The sequence below is a fragment of the Coptis chinensis genome, chromosome 4, assembly GCF_015680905.1.
Source record: "Coptis chinensis isolate HL-2020 chromosome 4, ASM1568090v1, whole genome shotgun sequence".
NCBI classification, from domain to species: domain Eukaryota; kingdom Viridiplantae; phylum Streptophyta; class Magnoliopsida; order Ranunculales; family Ranunculaceae; genus Coptis; species Coptis chinensis.
In genome coordinates, this window is record NC_141459.1 from 68,984,846 (window position 1) to 68,991,342 (window position 6,497).

Consider the following 6,497-nt stretch of genomic DNA (forward strand, 5'->3'; position numbering starts at 1 on the left):
TAAGGTTATTTGTTTTTTGTTTTATTTTATCGGTTAAGAAATAATGTTATTAAGCTATTATTAGAGATACTTGTCATTTTCTTTGACTGACTTGTAATAAGTCGAGTTTTTTGGAGTTTTTGGACCTTTACCCCAGTTCCTCCTTTGTTGGTCTTGTGTGTAAGTCTCGTGTTTGATTATTTCTGAATTTTTTTTTATACTTCCGCATCTCTCCATTGTCCAACTGGTGTATAGGAGCTGTCCATATTTTGTTTGTGTACACCCCAACTTGTAAGTTTGTAAGTTTCCTAAATTTAAAGGATATTTCATCTAACCATATATTGTCATGTCTTTATCTATTGTGCAGTGGTACCACCCTTCAAGGGTACTTACTCTTGTGTATCAACCTTTTGCACTTGGAACACTTGCAATTTTTGCATACAATGAAGTAAAGATAAACACAAGAAAAGCGAAACTTACTTGGTTATTCACTTTTTTTCTTAAGTTCCTTGGTAGTTCTAGTTGTAAGTGTTCCAAACCTTGTACTTTTAAGAAAGTTTCAACTGTCATTACAATGATTTTGTCAACCTGATTTGACGATCTTTCTGAAATAGGTGGACTTAGCTACTTCTGGAAAAAAAGGAGGCCTTAGGACATTCATTGCTATATGTGCAATGAGTGGCGCTTTTGGTGTTGCAGATGCTCATGTTCAAGGAGGAATGATTGGGGATCTCTCCTTGATGTGCCCCGGAGTTTATTCAGGTTAGTTGTTTTTACTCAACACTTATTTTTTTTATGGAACGTTTAAAATTTCCAGAGTAGGGGCTTTTTTTGATGATTTTAGTTGATGTGAGGACTATATGTAACCAAATATACAAAGATAATTACATGAGGGCATTTCTGAAAAATTGTATTAGGAGAAAGGACAAATCTTTTAATGGAATAATGCATAGCACAACTAGGGGAGATATCAGTTTGTTACTCTTCTTTTATGCAGGGTTTCTATTGTTACATTTTTCTAACGGATTCTTATTGTTGTTGTACATATGTAAGAAGTCCTTCATATTAGATTTGGTTTGTTCACACTTACTGTTGATATGCATCCGGAGCTATAACTTCTGCCTTGAGATTAATTACAAAAAGCGGCCTTTGAAAATTCTACAGATGGACTTCGCATGGGAGCTAGTATGTGTTATTACTATTGTTATCTAGAATTCTTGTCTCACTTGTTAATGTTGTTTTGTGATGCTTAAAACACAGTTTATGCCAAGTGTCATAGTAAGCATCTTCTCTGCTTTCTGAGTATTTGGAACTTAGAAGTTCTGGTTGATATATTATTCTTGTTGAAGGAGTAGCTTAACTGTTTACCACAATATGTAGCAAATGACAATACAAATTGAAAAGATGCAGAAGACTTTAAGTTCAACATCATTTACATTAATTATAGATAATATTGTGCCTTGAGAAAACAAAAATCATGAGATCGATGTCAGTTTTTGCTGGAAAACCTTGTTCAAGGTAGATTCGTTGAAGCTTAAATACTGAACTTTTGTTGTTGTGTTGTCGATTTTATATATATATATATATATATATATATATATATATATATATATATAAGATGTTTTTCTTAACTACAGTCCCAAAATATGTACCCCACATTCCATGAAATTTTTATAGATTTTTCATTTGTTTTGACCCTCTCCAATTGCTTACTGCAGGGTTGTTTTTTGCAATCTCCACGGTCTTCGAGTTCTCATGTGTGCTCTATATGCATTTGTCTTTCCGAAATTACCAATTGTGAAGCACTATCGTTCTAAAGCAGCATCGGAAAGATCGCAAACAGTTACAGCTGACCTTGCCGCTGGTGGTATCCAAGCACTACCTAATGAAGGAGTATTAACCTACCCTGTGTCTTAAATTAATGGTGTCTTTATTTCACATGGGGAAAAGACACCTATGGAAACCCCAGTTTTGAGTTTAAAGTTTCATGAGATATGAGCACGCTGCGTAGATATTTTTTCACATTTTACATCAAGGGTGTGTTGAAAACTGCGTAGATATTTTTGAGGTACACCATTCTTCTGTCTTCAATCCAGTCTTATTCACTGGATATTGAAAAGTAAATTGATTAGGCTATCTTTTTCTGCGATGGATGTAAGTAAGGAAACAGGGACATGCCTTGTAAAACAGCTCTCGTAAAATGGAGCAAATTAGGTTGAAGTCTTTAAGAGAGTGGGTGTAATACCGACTATAGTGATATAAAAAAAGATTTGAACAAGCATGCCTTAATAGAAGATGTAACTTATCAAATGGAGATGCTCAAAACGAAATATGATAATTGGCTTGTGGGACTCCCAGGTAGTGAAGATAAGCCATGCAAAATTATGACAAACGATAAACATGTTTCATCTATATACCTCAAAGTGGCATCTTTGTTCTTAGTAACGTACAATTTGACCATTGCTGAAATTAAACGTTTTTGGATAATACTCTGCAGTACTTTTTACAACGGTATACTCGATGAGACCATTCCCTGCTGGTGCTGTTTTAGATGCTATCCAGGGTAGAGAACCGATAAACACTTGTTATGTTCTGGACGATATACTATTGTGATCAATTATTGAGTTATACAGGTTCAGTTCCTCTTATTCTCTTGTTTTGCCATTTTTTCTAGATTGTGGAAGGTGTTCTATGATGACAAGGAGAGACCAAATAGATATTTGCTGGCGAAAGAACAGATTAGCCGTCCAGATGCTGAAGACATGGAGGTTAGTTGATCAATATAATTTCTTGACTAATTTTGAAAATTAACATTTACATATTGTTCAATGAACAAACTCAAATACAGTGTTAATATATCTAGCAAACAAAACAAAAAAGTCATAGAGACGAGCTACGATATGATGCACTATGGCTCCCCCCGAATGGGAGTGAGCTGTTACATAACGCTTTTAATTATCTAACAGGTTTGATAGTAAAGCTAGGTAGCATATTAAGTCTGATCATTCCATTATTGCTTTACTTGTCTTTTATCTGGATCAGGTGTGTGGTTGTCTCACAGGTTTTGTAGTCACGTGGCTGGACCATGTCACTAATCTGTGTGTTTCTTTCTCATACTTACGCAGATAATATTTGGGGATGTACAAGAGAAATCAGACAATGGCCCTTCATTGTTGGATAGAGCAGCAGGGATATTTTATTCAGTAAACTGATTCATGAAAGTCATCTCAAGATGATCTTCCTTGTTTTCTTTTTTGGATTCTATAAAGAGTAGTTACAGCTTCTCTTGTGAATTAGGCCCCATCACAATGTAACCTGCGGTAATGTAATCTGCAATTTCAGAATCATACTTCGTGTACATAGTTTTTCTCTCGCTTCGTTCTTTTCAATTTTATATAATTGATGTGACTTATCGAATAATCTCTTTTACCTTTAGTTGCATTTCACGGAAGGTTAATGTGGATTTGGCGATAAACCGGGGGTTGATTCTCGTTGATATGGGGATATAATTGGTTTAATGGGTCTCGCTACAAAATATGAGAAATTATTATTTTTTATTAGCAACCCATCGAACGGTTTATAACCATTACAAACTAATTTTAAATTATTTTTTTAAATTAACTAACAACTTTTAACGGTTACAAACCGCTGGTAAAAATTTTAACAAATTACCAACGCTTAAAAAGCGTTTATGAAATAAAAGCGTTGCAAAGTTTTTAAATATGTGTACCTAAATAGTTATAATAAGCGTTGGAAAGGGCAACGCTTTTTTAACGCTTTTAAGCATTGCAAATATTTCCAACACTTTACCGACGCCATATTTTGCAATGCTTAAAAGCGTTATGAAAATTATTAGCAACGCTTTTGCCGTTGCAAATAGCCCTTATATGGTAGTGTTGACGCCACCAAAAGGTTTGTCAAATAAAATTGGTCTACTCTAAATCCATCGGTTTTGATTCAATCGTAATGACTCGAAGTTTTGATGCATGTTTTGTTTTGTTTTTGAGAAATACCAAAAATATTCGGAAAAAGAATTGAAGAAGACGAGCCGGATTTTGTTTTGTTTCGGGCCCACTTAGTTGGGCTGGGGAGAACATTTAATATTTTAAGCAAAAAACATAAAAGTGTTGGCTAGTGACTTAGTGGGCAAAGTGGTCATTCACTAACTAGGCCAAACTTTTAGTGTTTTGAACTTACGTGGACATTGACTTTGCCATTTGTATGCATTATGTTTGCCAAATCATCAAACACGATACATACTTCACAGTATAAATATACGGTACCCATATTAGCAATATTTGAAATCTACAGTACCCTATTTTGCAAAAAAATAATAATACAGTGCCCATAATGTAAAATCTACTATAGTTCAAGATCCATATCAATAATTTTTTCAATTCAGTAAATAGGAAGATAGGAGAAATTGAGATATGTACTAAAATGACAATATTGATTTTTTGGAAGTGTGAGAGAGACAATGTTCTACTTCTCAAGGATTTTATTTGGTCTGTAAACTATCTGCAGTTTTAATTTAGTAATAACTATATAAAATAAACCGCTATATGTTAAAAATGCGGAAATTAATCGGAAATCAGATTGGATCGGATTTTGAAAACACATCCAATTCCGATCTAATTATTTTTTGGAAAAATCGGATATCAGAATTTCGGATATCGGAACACAAATATTATGGCCAAATTCAGAAAAATATCGAATCGAATTGAAAAATTGGATTTTCGAAAAAAAGAGACACCCCTAAGTTTGGGTAAACTACCAATGAGTTTATGACAATTAATTGAAGTTTATTAAGAATGAAAAATTGTTAAAAATGAAGAGGAACGTGGATTAATAGTTAATGAAATTTTCTCATAAAAGTCAATTTCGTTTTTCCTCTTGCCATAAGATGTGATCTTACCGTTGAGAGGATATGAAGCAACATACATCTCGATGTGAAATGATCGATGGCTTGTGAAGCCATTACATGTAGGGCAGGGAATGGGTCGGATATGGCTATATCCAACCGAATCGAATAATTTCACAGATCCAAACACTAACCCGATTATATGTGAAATTTAATATCCGAATCCGACCCAACCCAACCAAACCCGACTAACCCGATCGGATAACACTAAAAATTAAAAAAAAATCCCAAAAATTATATCTCAGATCCGACTTGAACCCGACATACCCGAATACATAAACGGATATGAGAATAGACCCAAACCCGATGTATTCGTAATTGTCGGGTCGGATTCGGTCCCCCGACCGATTTCCACGCCTACGCACGCATGTGTTTTAGCGAGGGATATCGATTTGAATTCCAACGCCTAAAGAACTAAAATGGGAAGTTCCCATAAAACAGTTATACAAACTTCCAATCTATCTTTTCTCCGTCTCCTCCTTCTCCCTCAACACACCCCTTTTTGTTACTCTCTACCGGTCCATCGATTAGTATTAACCGTGGTTTTCTCTTTGATCAAGTAAGCACTTTTCTTCAATATTAAATCTTATTTTCAGTTGTCTCTTTGTTTTTATATATATTTTATCTTGCCGAGGATTGTTTATAATTGCATAGATATATGCCTTTACCTATCTAAATTATGCTTGTTTTAAACATGTTGCGAATGGAAATGGGTGACTCGCAAAAGATGACAGGCCTGGATTGATCTTAGTTTTCCCGATCAACGTTTTTATTGATGGTGTGTCGAGCTTTTGTGAAATTGGCAGGCAAAAGTTCGCTTTTCCCCGATACTGAGATCGACACAATGCCCATGTAATATGTGCAAGAATCAACTAATTCCAGTTCCTTTATGAAGAAGTGAAGATAGATTTGTTCAAACATGGTTTCAACCCGCTTATAAGATTTGGTACTTGCATGGTGAGAGTGAAACATTTGAGCACGCCGATAATGAATCAAGATTCCATGACCACCAAGAAGATGTATACATGGATGACTTTGACGAAGCTTCTCATAAACTCAATGGCTCAAGATTCCGGTGGTAATCCGTGATGCTTTGTGTCCAAGATAAACCAAACACGGGACTCAAGGTGAGAACAGATTCAGAGAGGTACCACCCATCGAAGTTAGGAAATATGCTGAGTATCTCGAACCCCTTGTACAATGGTAGTAAGTACAATGTGCTCAGGTTTACACGGAGTCTGCTGAACCTAAAAGTGGGCCATGGATGGAGCAATAGAAGTTTTACTGAGCTCCTTCAGCTTCTAAAGGATGTGTTACCTCCAGATAACAACACCCCAAAAAATACTCATTATGCGTCGAAAGTCATTAAAGAAGTGAAACTTGGATATGAGAAGATTCATGCTTGTCCAAATAATTGTATGTTGTATTGGGGAAAACAGAATTCCAAAAAGATCAAGTGTGACACATGTGGTGTGTCTAGGTTCAAGTTTGATGGAAGAACAAAACAATGAGTCCCCGCTAAGATATTGAGATATTTTCCAATAACTCCAAGACTGCAAAGAATGTACAAATGTGCCCGGGTGGCTAAAGAGATGAC

At 35.3% G+C, this 6,497-nt stretch overlaps 1 long non-coding RNA gene and 1 pseudogene across 1 annotated transcript; both read left to right on the plus strand.

The window, feature by feature from the left end:
* The first annotated feature begins 325 nt into the window (after nt 1-325).
* LOC147504539 (equilibrative nucleotide transporter 5-like) lies at nt 326-2,037 on the plus strand (annotated as a pseudogene).
* A 443-nt stretch (nt 2,038-2,480) lies between these two features.
* LOC147504540 (uncharacterized) lies at nt 2,481-3,304 on the plus strand. Its single transcript, XR_015220418.1, has 3 exons — nt 2,481-2,542; nt 2,654-2,747; nt 3,105-3,304. It is a non-coding gene; the product is annotated as an uncharacterized LOC147504540 (long non-coding RNA).
* The last annotated feature ends 3,193 nt before the right edge of the window (nt 3,305-6,497 follow it).